Source organism: Mus pahari, chromosome 3 (assembly GCF_900095145.1).
Source record: "Mus pahari chromosome 3, PAHARI_EIJ_v1.1, whole genome shotgun sequence".
NCBI lineage: Eukaryota > Metazoa > Chordata > Mammalia > Rodentia > Muridae > Mus > Mus pahari.
The window spans coordinates 151,282,180-151,296,142 of record NC_034592.1 but is presented as its reverse complement, the minus strand read 5'-3'; the positions used below and the strand labels follow the sequence as shown (position 1 = coordinate 151,296,142).

Below are 13,963 nucleotides of genomic sequence, written 5' to 3'. Positions count from 1 at the left end.
AGAAGAAGAAGAAGAAGAAGAAGAAGAAGAAGAAGAAGAAGAAGAAGAAGAAGAAGAAGAAGAAGAAGAAGAAGAAGAAGAAGAAGAAGAAGAAGAAAAGAAGAAAAGAAGGCCAGGCATGGTGGTGCACGCCTTTAATCCCAGCACTTGGGAGGCAGAGGCAGGCGTATTTCTGAGTTCAAGACCGGCCTGGTCTACAAAGTGAGTTCCAGGACAGCCAGGGCTACACAGAGAAACCCTGTCTCTGAGGAGGCTGAGGCAAGGGGGTTGTAGGACCAAGGCTCCTCTGAACTATGAGATGTGGTAAAGACAGGCCTGCTACTGCCCTCGAAGCCTTACAGTTTCCCTGTTGGCAATTAGGGCTCAGCCAAGCCTGATTTACATTTAAGGGGCAATCACTTTACCAACAGGATGGCAGGAGGAACCTCTGTCCCCACCCTCGTCAGCAGTGTCAGTCACACTACAGATTCCTGGTGTTGACATATACGGGCCCTGCTGGCACACAATGCGTATGGAGATATACAAGAAACCTCAGGAGTGCAGCCCTGGTTCTCTGGGGAGATCAGATAAACGGGACTTTTCCCGGTGGGGTCGGTTTGGTTTGGTTCAGTTTGTTTTTCCAACTGTTCTACCATGTGTACACACTTCAGAGGTTTTGTTATATGTGTACATGTGTGTTTGTGAGCACACCTTCGTGTGGAACGGCACGTGTGTGCAGGGCAGAGGTCAGTCGCGGGTGCTGTTCGTCAGGTACCACGAACCTGGTTTTTGGACGTCCCTTCTCTCTTCGGTCAGGGAGCACCAAGCATCCTGTTGTCTCTACTTCTCCAGCTGGGATCACAAACCGTGACACCACACCCAACCTCTTTACGTGGGCTCTGGGGACTCGATCCCCACGCTTATGTTCCAAGCAGTTTCATGACTGAGCTATCTCCTTGGTCCTTGTGCTTTTATTTTTATTTCTGAGTATTTTTATTTTATGTGTACAAGTTTGTCTGAATGTTTTATTCAAGTGTGCAGTACCTAAGAAGGCCAGAAGAGGGCGGCAGAGAGAGACACAGTTCAGCAGAAAGCACCGATTCTGGGACATGAATCCTGGGGGGGGGGGGGGGTGAGCCTCTGGAAAAGCAGCCAAGGTGTTTAACCTCCAAATCTTCTCTCCAGCCCCTCATCTTGCAGTTTTTAACCTAACAGTGATCGGTGTTTTTGCTGGCATAAATTTTGTTTGGTTAGCTAAAAAGAGGAGTCGAATCTACTAGCGTTTGTGGCTTGAAATAAATAAATAAATCTACGTTCAGTAGTGTCTGTGCCACAGAGGGGAGTAGCCGGACCCAGAGGACGGAGTAAGGATACAAATCGGTCTCCTCCCGGGGGTGGACAGTGGAGTGGCTCAGAGGTCTGTTTGAGATGGGAGGACGGGGGTGAAAGGGAGTGGGAAAGAGAGAAGGGGAGGGGGGAAAGAAGGGAGGGAGGGAGAGAGAGAGAGAGAGAGAGAGAGAGAGAGAGAGAGAGAGAGAGAGAGAGAGAATGCAGACGGCAGAGGTGATTCTGGAGAGAGAGGCAGCATTTCTNGGGGGGGGGGTGAGCCTCTGGAAAAGCAGCCAAGGTGTTTAACCTCCAAATCTTCTCTCCAGCCCCTCATCTTGCAGTTTTTAACCTAACAGTGATCGGTGTTTTTGCTGGCATAAATTTTGTTTGGTTAGCTAAAAAGAGGAGTCGAATCTACTAGCGTTTGTGGCTTGAAATAAATAAATAAATCTACGTTCAGTAGTGTCTGTGCCACAGAGGGGAGTAGCCGGACCCAGAGGACGGAGTAAGGATACAAATCGGTCTCCTCCCGGGGGTGGACAGTGGAGTGGCTCAGAGGTCTGTTTGAGATGGGAGGACGGGGGTGAAAGGGAGTGGGAAAGAGAGAAGGGGAGGGGGGAAAGAAGGGAGGGAGGGAGAGAGAGAGAGAGAGAGAGAGAGAGAGAGAGAGAGAGAGAGAGAGAGAGAGAATGCAGACGGCAGAGGTGATTCTGGAGAGAGAGGCAGCATTTCTGGTGACACCAAAGTGATGAAGGCCCCGGGGGAAGGGGGCACACAGTGAAAGCTCGAACAACAAGAACTATTATTTAAAGACCCCACAGCTGGAGCTGGAGAGATGGCCTCACCAGTTAAGAGCACTGGCAGATCTTGCAGAGACCTCCTCGGGCATTTGCATACCTGCAGTATACACACTCACATAAGTACACACAAATCTTTTTTTTTTTTAATGTGCGATGAGGGGCTGAGAAAGAGCTCAGTGGACAAAGTGTTTGTCACACAGGCCCAGGGACCTGAGTTCCATTCGTACGCCTACTATAAAAAGCAGGCTCCCAGAGCTAGAAAGGCGGGGAAGAAGCATCCCTAAGGACAGCAGGTGGCAATGAGAGACCCTGCTCCAACAGGCAAAATGGACAGCTCTGAGGGACACACCTAAACACTACACAATGGCACACAAGCACACCTACAAATGTTATATACAAAAAAAAAAATGATTAAATGTTTGGTGCTTGAGTTTTGTCAAGACATCTGCCCATGTATTACAAGGGCACTTACGAAAAATTATAGATGATTTAGGGAAAGATTTCTCAAGCATACTATGATTTTTACACAAGGCAGAAATCCATTTCTTAATGCTTAGGGACCTAAATCTCACAAGGTCTCCCATATCGTTCTCATAGGAAACTTGAGCTTTAAGCTGTACGGATTAAATAATATGGAACTCAGTAAGACAGGTTAAATTAAGACAAATTGGCAGGGCTGGTGAGATGGCTCAGCGGGTAAGAGCACCCAACTGCTCTTCCAAAGGTGCAGAGTTCAAATCCCAGCAACCACATGGTGGCTCACACCATCTTCTGGAGTGTCTGAAGACAGCTACAGTGTATTCACATATAATAAATAAATAAATCTTTAAAAAAAGAAAAGAAAAGACAAATTGGCAGGTGTGGTAGTACGTGACTTTAATCCTATCACTCAGGAGGCAGAGGCAGGCAGAGTTCGAGACCAACCTGGTCTACAGAGTGAGTTCCGGGACAGCCAGGGCTACACAGAGAAACCCTGTCTAAAAAAAAAAAAAAAAAAAAAAAAAAAAAAAGGAGGGAAGGAATAGAGAGAGGGGTGGGAAGGGGGTCGGTAGAGAGGGAGGAAGGGAGGAAAGAAAGGTCACTGATTTGATTTGAGCTGTTTTATTTTCTGACAGTAGGGAGATATCATTTGCTTTCTGGGGGTGGGGGGAGGTGGTGCATCTCAGGTACACTCTTTTAAACAGTGCGTCATATACCATGGTCTGAGAAAGGTAAAGAAACTAGATTAACAATGGGGGAGGGGCGGTCAGAGCTATTGTGCCTGCAGTGTGAACTTCAGAATCAGCCTCCTGAAAAGCAAATTGAAAGACTGTCCTGGAAACAATTTCGGATGACAAAAGTCCTTGGAAAACTGGACAGAGGCTTGTCCCCAGACTTCACAGTCTCTCTTTGTCTCTTCACAAAGGATCTAAGCGGACAAGCAGATAGAATTAATATTTACAATTTATTTCCTTTGAGCGGTAATGTATATAGAGAAACAACGGCCCAAAGGCCTATGGGATTGCAGTAATTTAAACTTAGGTCTTTTGCCTCTGTCATGCCGGCATGCCGGCGGGACTTCACGGGTGCTGCCGGATTCGGGGTCATGTTATACTTCCTAAAATGGAATTTCACACATAGAAACTGAAAAATAAAACAGTATCTGGGAGGAATTCTCATAACATGTTCAACAAGAATTGTATCAGAATTCATAGCCCGGGCCAGCATCATTTTTATTATTTTTGTAAAAAAAAAAAAAAAGAAAAAAAGAAAAAAGAAAGAAAGAAAATGTTAAATACACAACTAAATAGCGCCCTCTAGTGAGGCATGCTACGTATACAAAACACTCACTCAGAATTTGACCTATTTCCAGAAAATGCTGTGTCTCGGCTTTGCTGCGGATAAAATCGACTGTGCTGAGAATATAGTGCTTTAAATCAGCGTGCTCTTTGTTAGCACCGCCACCTCCATCAACCACTCCAGTGAAATTCTGTGGCTTAGCCTTTTTTAAAACATCCTTTTCTTCTCAGGGAACAGCAAGACTTCAGCCTCGCGTCACTCTCCTTATTCAGGCAAGTCCTTTTGTTTGGAAATGCTATCCTGCTACCCTGACTCCAGGGGCATAGATGATGGAGACACATTTAGGGGCCTTCAACCCTCATCTCCTTTAGGCTCAGGGCAGAGCTGCTACGTCATCGTAGGGGCTGACGGTGACACCGGTAACTACCAAATTTAAAACCATCTTAGGCAGGACGGAGGTGTGGAGAGAGCCGAATTCATCATATTTCAGCACAGGATCCAGGCCTAGCAACTTGTGTGTGGCCATTAATCTTAATCAGAACAGCCCGCCAAAGGGAAAGCTGCTGTATTTGAAGCTGCTGAGTTGAGGGACTCTGGCTGGCGCACAGTTGGAAAGTCAACCATAGGGGGTTCCCAAAAACAAGGTTCTCAAAGAGCCAGGCACACAGAACTTTTTCTATGAGTGGAGTGTCCTGGCGATTGCGCACCTTGATCACATGAGCACCTCATCTGTCTGTTTACGCTCCAACATCTGCCTTTAAAGTGGCTCAACTTTCACTTAAATATAGGAAAAGCAGAATCACGCCACAAGCACAAACGGACCAAGTAAGTCAGATGAAGATCCGCTTGTTAACAGAGCAAGGCTGATGTAGGATTGAGGAGGCAGGGTCCCAGTAAGGCCCGGGAGGTTCCTCCAGACATTAAAAGTGGATCTACCACATAACCCAGCAAGACCCCTCCTGGGCATAAACCCAAGTCTCTATGTTTCCACAGAGACACTTGGCCAGCCAGTGCCACCGTTGCCCTATTCAGCCGTCACAGAAAACACACACAGGAAAATGGACTGATCTGTAAAGCATCAAGTGAGGTAGCCCAAATTCAGGATGAAAAAAAAAAAACAGATGCACCCCCTCATACGCAGGTCTCAGCCTGTAATACACGCGCGTGCATAGGTAAACAATGCGCGCAGAGTCTCAAAAACTTAGAAAAGAGAGTCAAGAGAGGGTAATATTGGGTGAAGAGGGAGATAAAGAGTGGGCAAAAGGGCATACAGGACACAAGAGGAAGACCCCAGAGGAGGAGGCTATAGGAGACATGAGTCAGAAAGCAGGATAGATGTTTGGGCCTGTGAGATGGCCCAGAGGGTAAAATCACTTACTGCCAAGATTTACCACCTGAACCCCCTGCCTGGGACCCACCCAAAGGAGAGAAGTGTCCCCTGAAGGTTGTCATTTGACCTCTACATGTATGCCATGCCATGCACGTCCTTATGTGCCCCCACTCCACCCCCAACATACACACACACATAGATAGATAGATAGATAGATAGATAGATAGATAGATAGATAGATAGATAGATAGATAGATAACAGAAAGCAAGACAGAATCTCACGTGGAGCATGCAGCAGGAACCACTGTCTTTGGACCATGTTCACTGCGCCACCACCCGATGCTGGTGAGAAGCTGACCTGCCTGCACAGAGAGAATGCGTTACTTTCCAAAACCCTCAGGAATTAAGAAAGGAAGGAAAGCCTACCTTGACTCACGGGTTCAGAGATGAGGTTCCTGGTCAGGGGGATCCACGGTATACCAGAACAGCATGGGGGCAGGGTACTTGAGAGGACCTGGTGCAACAGGCCGGTTCACTGCATCGTGATTGGGTCAGAGCTCTCACGAGCCAATCACAGCTCAGGGCAGAAGGGATCTGCCCCACCAGCTGGGGACTAAGCCCTCAACAAGTGTCTTTTGGGGGACACTTCATATCCAAACTATCACAGGTCGTCTGCCCATGTTGGCCTGCAATGGAATGAGAAAGTTCCAGAAGTGATACATAATAGTTACTTTGAGTTTGTTCTCAAGAAAGGGTTGACCCTGGCCGACTTCTGCAACAGCAGGAAGGCATGGCAGGAGGAGCTAGAGGCTATCCTAGCAGTCAGGAAGCTGCGGGGGATGGGAAGGGGAATGACAGGAAGAGAGGTGAGGCTATACACCGTCAAAGCCTGCCCCCAATGACATACTTCCTTCGGCAAGGTTCCCCTGCCTAAAAGTTCCAATAATCACCCTCAAAAGTGCCACTGACTGAGGACCATAAGTTCAAATAATTGAATCGATGTGGGACATTTCCCATTCAGATATCTGTAGGAGTCCCTTGGCTTCTGCCATGCAAAGACAGCACACTTCGCCCATGCTCGTGAGGACAAGATGGCTTCGGAAGACATCAGAAAGTTGGTACAAGAGGAGGAGGGAATTCTGGGTGGAGAGACAAGCACCGGCGACCCAGGGCAAGGTCCTATGCTCGCAGGACAGTAGGATATATACAAAAGAAGCGCAGCCCTGCACAACTCTCTCATCCTTAGCAGATAGCAAAGCTGAGATCATAAGACACGGACCGCGGTGGGAATGGGGAGGGGCGGCGCATCTCGGATCGAGGGGCCAGGGGTGAAACACCAGCCAACAACCGTTCCGGTTGGTGTTTCTCAACATGAAACAACCCGGGGGACGTACCTGGGAAGAGGGAACCTCAGCAGAGGAATTAGCGCCCTCACAATGACCTGTAGGCAAGTCCGTGGGGGCAGTTTCTTGGTTAATGATTGACGTGGGAGGGCGCCGCCCACTGTGGGCGGTGCCATCCCAAGGCGGGTGGGCCTGGCCTGTGTATGTAAACCAGGGCAGAACATGCCATAGGAAAGCAAGCCAGGAACCAGCATGGCCTCATGGCCCTCGCTTCCGTTCCTACTTTGAGCTTCTGTCCTGACTTCCTCCATGAGGGGCTGTAAACTGAAGGATGAGATAAACTCTTCCTTCCTCGGGTCGCTTTTGGTCGTGGTGTTTATTACAGCTGGAGAAGGCAACCTAGGACAACTGCTGCCCACCAAGTTACCATGGCAACCAGGTAAACTCTGTGCCTCCATAGCCATAAACACAAAAGAAATGAGGGAGCCCACAGAGGTCCACAAGGGGTGGGTGAGCACAGGGGAGGGGGTGAACAGTGTGTAAGTCAACTGGAGAGGAACAGGAACATCCTGAAATACAGAAGAGGGTACCTACATTTATAAAGTCCCCTCCTCCTCTTGTGACACTTGTAGTAGTGACTGGGTTGAGATGCCCAAGGCCAATGAGGAACCCATGAACCCCATGTTGATTGTCCCTTAAGAACATGCTTCATGAGGCCCCAGGGAGCCCCTGACTTCATGCATGGGTCTGTCCTGCTTTCAGGAGGCCAGCCTACAAGAAGCTCGCTCCCTGCTGCACAGCACAGCATCTCTTTCACGTGCGGCATGCAATCAAGCTGCCAAATGGAGCTAACCACGGGATTGTAGTGGTTGTCACTAACACAAGGCAACATCAAACTACAAATTAAGCCCTGGCCTGTGGGCCCAGGGCAGGTTCTCTGTCATCCATCTGTCCATCACATCATAACACTCCATCTGTGGGAGAGCAACTCAAGACTGTGGAGGTGGCAACCAATGTCTTCACACTGGTGTGAAATCAGCATTCCACACACTGGGTGGTTTTCTGGGGGGCCCACACCTACCTGAAGCAAGAGTCTGCAAGACTCCGTATCACCTGGCTTTTCCAACTGCTAGCCTCACCTGCTTGTCACAGTCACACTGGCATTCGCTGTCCAGGCTGGGTCCCAGGTCCTGTGTGCATGGGAACACGCTTCATGCCCACACTCCCGCTGGTGAAGATAGAAGGCCAGCTGACAGTGACACACCAGGTGATGATAACCACTGAGAGAGTCCTAGAGTTGGGAGAGTCCTTCTCCACCCGTGAGCTCACGTTCAAGTAACAAATTAACCAAGACCAGAAAACCCGTGGCTGTAGTGTTCTTCTGCATACCCTGGGTGTGGTGATGAATTGCATTGATTGCCTTGAGAAGCACCTGTACGTCTGCTGGTGTCTGTGAGGCTGTCTCAGGAGTCCAGTGGAGTATGGCTGCTCTGACGTGAATGGATTCATCCTGACAGACTTGGAATGTGACAGCATCATTGGTCCGTGGTAAAAGGTAAGCCTGGCTGGGGAAAGTTAAGTCACTGGGAGAAGTAGGTCACTGGGGAAGTAGATCACTGGGGAAGTAGGTCACTGGGGGGTAGTAGGTCATTGGAGGAAGGCTAGATCCTGCCCCATCCTCTTCCTCTATGACTCGCCCAAGATGGTGTGGGTTGTGATATACCTTTCCTTCAAGAACCATACCCTTTGAAACCAGGGACTCAGATTGACCTTATCTCCTTACAAGCTGCTTAGCTACAGCATTTGGTCCCAGAATCCTAACTAAGCAAAGGGTAATTGCTGTGAAACATTCCACCCTACAAGGACGCTCCTAAAGGAGAAAGGTAACTCAAAATAAATAGCTTCAGGAAGTCCCTGAAAGAGACCAGATTCACTAGGACCCTCCCTGGCAGAGTAAACAAAGCTGAGAGTTCCTCCCTGAGGAAGTGAAGCTGAGCGGCAGAGAAGACTCTCACGGGTGAAAAGCTACAAAGACTCTGAGTCCAAAACAGCTGCCAGCTGTGGTTGATAGAGATGCAAGTCTGTACCCAACCGTCCATAGCTTAGTAGTAGGCAGCAGCCCAGAGCTGGTGCAGACTCAAGCCCTAAACAAGCTGTCCAGAACACCGACAGGATGTTCAAGATGAAGAATGGTCAATTGACTGGACTGGACCTCCTCTAAAGACCTCCATGGTCTATGCTTCTCCTGGAGACCATGCTGGTCAGCGGCCCATGCTTTGGCAGAGCACCATGTTGATGTGCACAGACCATACTGCCACCAGAAGCAGTGGTCCTGGGCAAAGGATGATGCTGGAGACCAAGTGGATGCTTATGATCTATGCTGTTTCCAGTAACCATGCAGAAGCCTAGAATTGGTGCTCCCACTGACCATGAATGGCAAGGAAGCTTCTCTTGCAATGTTATTCATGATTGCTCATACACCGTTGACAAAGAGGAATGTAAGAAGCTTCTATGACAACTCCTACCTCCATCACCACCCCACAAAAAAGTGACAGCCTAGAGACGAAGCCATCAAGGAGAACTTTTAAAAAAGGGGGGGGGTTGGGGATACTGACGTGTAGTTCTCAACAGTTGATGGCTTCTGAAAGGGGTGCTGGAGGTCTCAGTATCCTCTTGGAGGCTGGCCACTACGAGTTTGACCATGCCCCAGTGAGTAAATAGACAACACAGAATGTTCTTCTCCTCTTCCTCCTCCTACTCTTTCTTCTTCCTCCTCCTCTTCTCTTCCTTCTCCTTCTCTTCTTCCTCTTCACCTTCCTCTTCCTCCTCTTCTTCTTTCTCCTTCTTCTCTCCCTCCTTTTTCTTGCCTCCTTCCTTTTTATGGGGGTTGGGGTAGGTTGTGCCTTAGAGTTCCCATTGCTGTGAAGAGACACCATGACCAACATAACTATTATAATGGCAACATTTAATTAGGGCTTGCAGGTTCATAGGTTCCGTCCATTATCATCATGGCAGAACGCATGGCAGCATGCAGGCAGGCGTGGTGCTGCAGGAGCTGAGTTCTACATCCTCATCCAAAGGGAGCCAGGAGCAAACTTTCTCTTCCACCCTGGGTGGAGCTTCCAAGCCCACAGTGACACATGTCCTCCAACAAGGCCACATCTCCTAATAGTGCCACCCCCTGGGCTAAGCATATTCGGACCACCACAAGGTAAGTCTAGGTTCTGGCCAGTTGACATTCAAAACCAAGTGTCACAGGCACCTTTATAAATGGTTTCGTCTTGCAAGAAGTCAGAGCGTGGGAAAACATACTGGAACAGATGTTGACTTAATGATGCAAAACTCTTATGATGAGCTAGTAATCTGACTACCAAAGAATATGAAATTAGTATGTCAGAGAGAGATCTGCATGCCCAGGTTCTTCCCGTTCACCCACAAGCACTGAGCTATGGAATTGTGACACAATGCCTGCTGACGGACTAATTAAGAAGGCAACGTGTCATTTAGTTAGTTGCCTGGGGTTTTGTCCACCATGAGAGCGAAGGCATAGCTGAGCAGTTCACATCACGGTTGACTAGGAAGCAAGGTGAGCTGAGAGGCACCGTGCCCTCTGAGGACCCACTCTTGGTGACCGTTTTCTCCAGCTCTGTCCCATCCTTTATGTTTCCCAAATATCCCAAAATAACACCAGCCATCTGTGAAAACAGCATTCAAATGAGGAGCCTATGAGGGGTGTCCCATAGTCAAATGATAGCAGGCATCATCCTGAGAGTCACTGACAGATCAACAATGAGAAGCAAGTAACGAACCCACTCACGGCAACATGGCAAACGTGTCAATAAGCAGACATGAGTATGAGAAGTCCGTGGGCTTTGTGACTTATGTAAACATCAACCCTCTCCCCTCCCCCGACATCAAAACACAAGTGTGGCCTGGGAAGACAGGCACACAAGCACGCCGGCCTCAGTGTGATACCCACAGCCCATCTTAAAAAGACATGGATGGGCCGGGTGTGGTGGCGCACGCCTCTAACCCCAGCACTCGGAAGGCAGAGGCAGGTGGATTTCTGAGTTACAGGCCAGCCTGATCTACAAAATGAGTTCCAGGACAGCCAGAGCTACACAGAGAAACCCTGTCTTGAAGAAAAAAAAAAAAAAAGACACAGTCAGGGATGGGATGTGGGAGGGTGGGAGAGCTGAGCCCTGAGACCAGGGCGAAAGCTAGGAGATGGAAAGATGCAGACCACCAAGGCACTGTTTCTCCAGTTCCAATCAGCTCCTGTGGGAGGGGTCTGATCAGGCCCGTGTCTGCCCGGTCCTGAGTACTCCAGAGGCCTCTTCTAAACAGCTTTCCTGCGGCAGCTCCCCTCTCCGGGTGGCCAGACAGGGGTCCCAGACCAGTGTTTCTTCCAGAACACTGACACAGCAGCCAGGTTTATTAGTGCTGACGCTCCCGCGGTGGGTGTGGCTGGATCAAGGGCTGACATTGGAACAGTGTTTGATTGATTATCAGTATGCCAGGAGCTCATCTCTCAAGGAGCAGCTCCTCTCCTAGGCCATTCTGGGCCTTGGGGGGCCATGGGGCTCTTCTGTTTGATGGTCGCCTTCCTCATCCTCTTTGCCACGTGACGCTCCATGAGGCCATGTAGTTATCTCTGCTGCTTTGACTCCATGCCGGGCTTAACACTAGGCAGACATAGCAACACTCTACATACCTGCACTTTGTGCACATGAACCCGCCCGATACACACATATCCACAAACTGAAAACTCTCCAGATTGAACAACTATGCCTCTGTAAGGGGAAAGCAATTGATCGTAGAGCTGCAGTGAGCAGGAGTGGGAGGCCCAGCCATTTAACTGAGAAATGAAAGGGTTCCAAACAGAATGAATCCTGTCCTGACCAGAAACATCATTTTCACCATCCCCATTCACAAGATGAGACTAATGAAACCTAGGTCGTTATGTAAACAAACAAAACCCAGGTGATCTCGCAGGAGGAAATACTTCAGGCTTTCATATAAATAATGCTTTCAAGTTTGAAAAATGAAACCAGGAAGGCAAGAATTATACTCACAACATTTAAATTAAAATAAAAAATCCATTCCAGAAAAAAAAAAAAGTATTCTCTTGGGTACAAACACAAAGGTTAAGAAATATTAGTCGACTAGTTATATATGTGGTTTTCATGTTTCTACCATAAAACAAAAAAATAGATGTTGCATAAATTAAAAATTAAAAATGACCATGCTTTCCCTGAAGTATGTGTTAAAACATGCCTGAGAGAAGTTGTTTTTAAAGAAATAAAGAATGATATTAACATAGCCGGCCTCTCAGGTCTGTGATTTGTCGAAAGGGAGGAGGGAGGGGGAAGGAGAACAGACCATTGCAAAATTTATGATTCTGAAAGAATAACTTTCTGTACTCAAAACTTCCTACCTGGGGCTGGTAAGATGGCTCAGCCGCCAAGCTGGACCTCTGGAAGCCATACGGTGGAGGCACAGAACTGACCTGCACACACGTACCACAGCTATGTGTATGTATGATGCACACATGCCCAGATCAAGAAATTTTTAAATTTACACTTGGTTTGTCATAAATATTAAAATCAAACTGTGCTAACTCACTTCCGATGCGGTAGCTGTTTGATTGGCAGGGTTTGAATTCATTGGTTACAATGCCAGTTGGTACGCAGAACAACTTGGCATTACAGGAGGCTGACAGGTGAGATGAACATTCGGTTCTGAGCAGTGTGAGTGCATCCAAGGTTCTCGCTCACCCTCCTCTAAGCTGCCGGAGAATAGGAACAACATTTAAGAAGCATGGGATTATTTTTTTTTTACTTCTGTTTTATTTTTATTTTTTTAAGATTGATTTTATTTGTATTTATGTGAGCGTGCATATGTATATGCATACATGCCTACAGGGATCCCTGGAGTCCAGAAGAGGGCGTTAGATGCCCTGGAGCTAGAGTCACAGGAAATTGCGAGCGTCCTGACATAGGTGCTGGGAACCGAACTCAGGCCCTCCGGTAGATGTCTCCGTCGTCTCCCTAAGTTGCATCTCTCCCCTTCTTATGTTTTTCTGCTCTAATATGGTAGCTGTCTGGCCATCTCGACACCCATAGATTACAGAAATGCAAATACATTCCCCAAATATTACCCATGTTTCAAAGTCCCAAGAAGAACCTCCTCCGGGTGAGCTTTCATGCTTCCTCCCATCCTAAGAGTCTGTTACTTATTTTTCTAGACACAGTCAAGAAGAAAGCAACTTGAGGAAGTGGGGGTGGGGGGAGAGGAAGCAAGGAAGGAGGAAGGGAAGGGAGAGAGAGGAGGGAGGGATGACTGACTTAGGTTCATGGTTGAGAGTGCAAAGTCTATCACAGGGAAGGAATGCAGGGGAAACGAGACTGCAAGACAGCTAGTTAATTCACAGGGTGACTAAGAAGGAGAGCGCTCACATCTTACACAATCCAATACAGCCCACCCTCCCCAGTGACGCACTTCCTCCGGCAGGGTACAGCCCACCATCCCATGATGCACTTCCTCCGGCAGGGTACAGCCCACCGCTCCCCACCCCCAGGGATGCACTTCCTCCAGCAGTGCTCTGGCTGCTAAAGTTCCCACAATCTCACAGATAACGTCCTCAATCCCGATTGAGGATTCAGTGTTCAACCACATAGGCGCTTGGCATATGCCACATTCAAACCACAGCAAACAATGGGTCACTAGCAAGAATCAAAAAGGACACATTGGCTCCATCCTCATTTGCTAGTATTCCAATAGTATGTTAATTTTAAAAATGTTAAAACCCAGGGCTGAAGAGGTAGTTTGGCAGTTTAGACCACTGTTTGCTCTTCCATGAGACCTGTTTGGTTCTCTGCATCCAGGATAGGCTATTCACAACCGCCTGTAACGCCAAGACCATGAGATCCAACGCTCTCTGCGAGTGTGTGTGTGTGTGTGTGTGTGTGTGTGTGTGTGTGTGTGTTTGTACGTGAGGTGTGTGTGCACACACGCGCACGTGCTAATATGTTTTATTCGGGTTGTAGCCCCAGGAAATGGGGTGTTTGGTTTGCAGTCATTCTGGCAGATTCGCCATTATTCTGACACAGAAGTTTATATACTTGGCTCTGAACGGGAGGCTCATCGAGCATCCAACATAGGCGGTAGGATCTCAGGGTAACTAAGCATCTGTAGAGGTATTTGAGCATTGCTTGCTTTTTTATAACTTATGACCTTGATCTAAAAGAATCAATGAGTTGTTTTAAAGGTGGCTTATGACACAAGTTTAAAAAGTTCACAGCAGCCGGGCGTGGTGGCACACGCCTTTAATCCCAGCACTTGGGAGGCAGAGGCAGGCGGATTTCTGAGTTCGAGGCCAGCCTGGTCTACAGAGTGAGTTC

General features: G+C 48.2%; 1 long non-coding RNA gene and 1 pseudogene across 1 annotated transcript in view; one reads left to right on the top strand and one right to left on the bottom strand.

Moving 5' to 3' along the window:
* LOC115063637 overlaps positions 1–5,898 on the bottom strand; it is a 28,507-nt gene extending 22,609 nt beyond the window's left edge. Inside the window, exon 1 of the long non-coding RNA XR_003843499.1 lies at positions 5,644–5,898. This is a non-coding gene — a long non-coding RNA (uncharacterized LOC115063637). The remainder of the gene's footprint in view (positions 1–5,643) is intronic.
* A 4,897-nt stretch (positions 5,899–10,795) lies between these two features.
* On the top strand, positions 10,796–11,188 carry LOC110318071 (annotated as a pseudogene).
* The last annotated feature ends 2,775 nt before the right edge of the window (positions 11,189–13,963 follow it).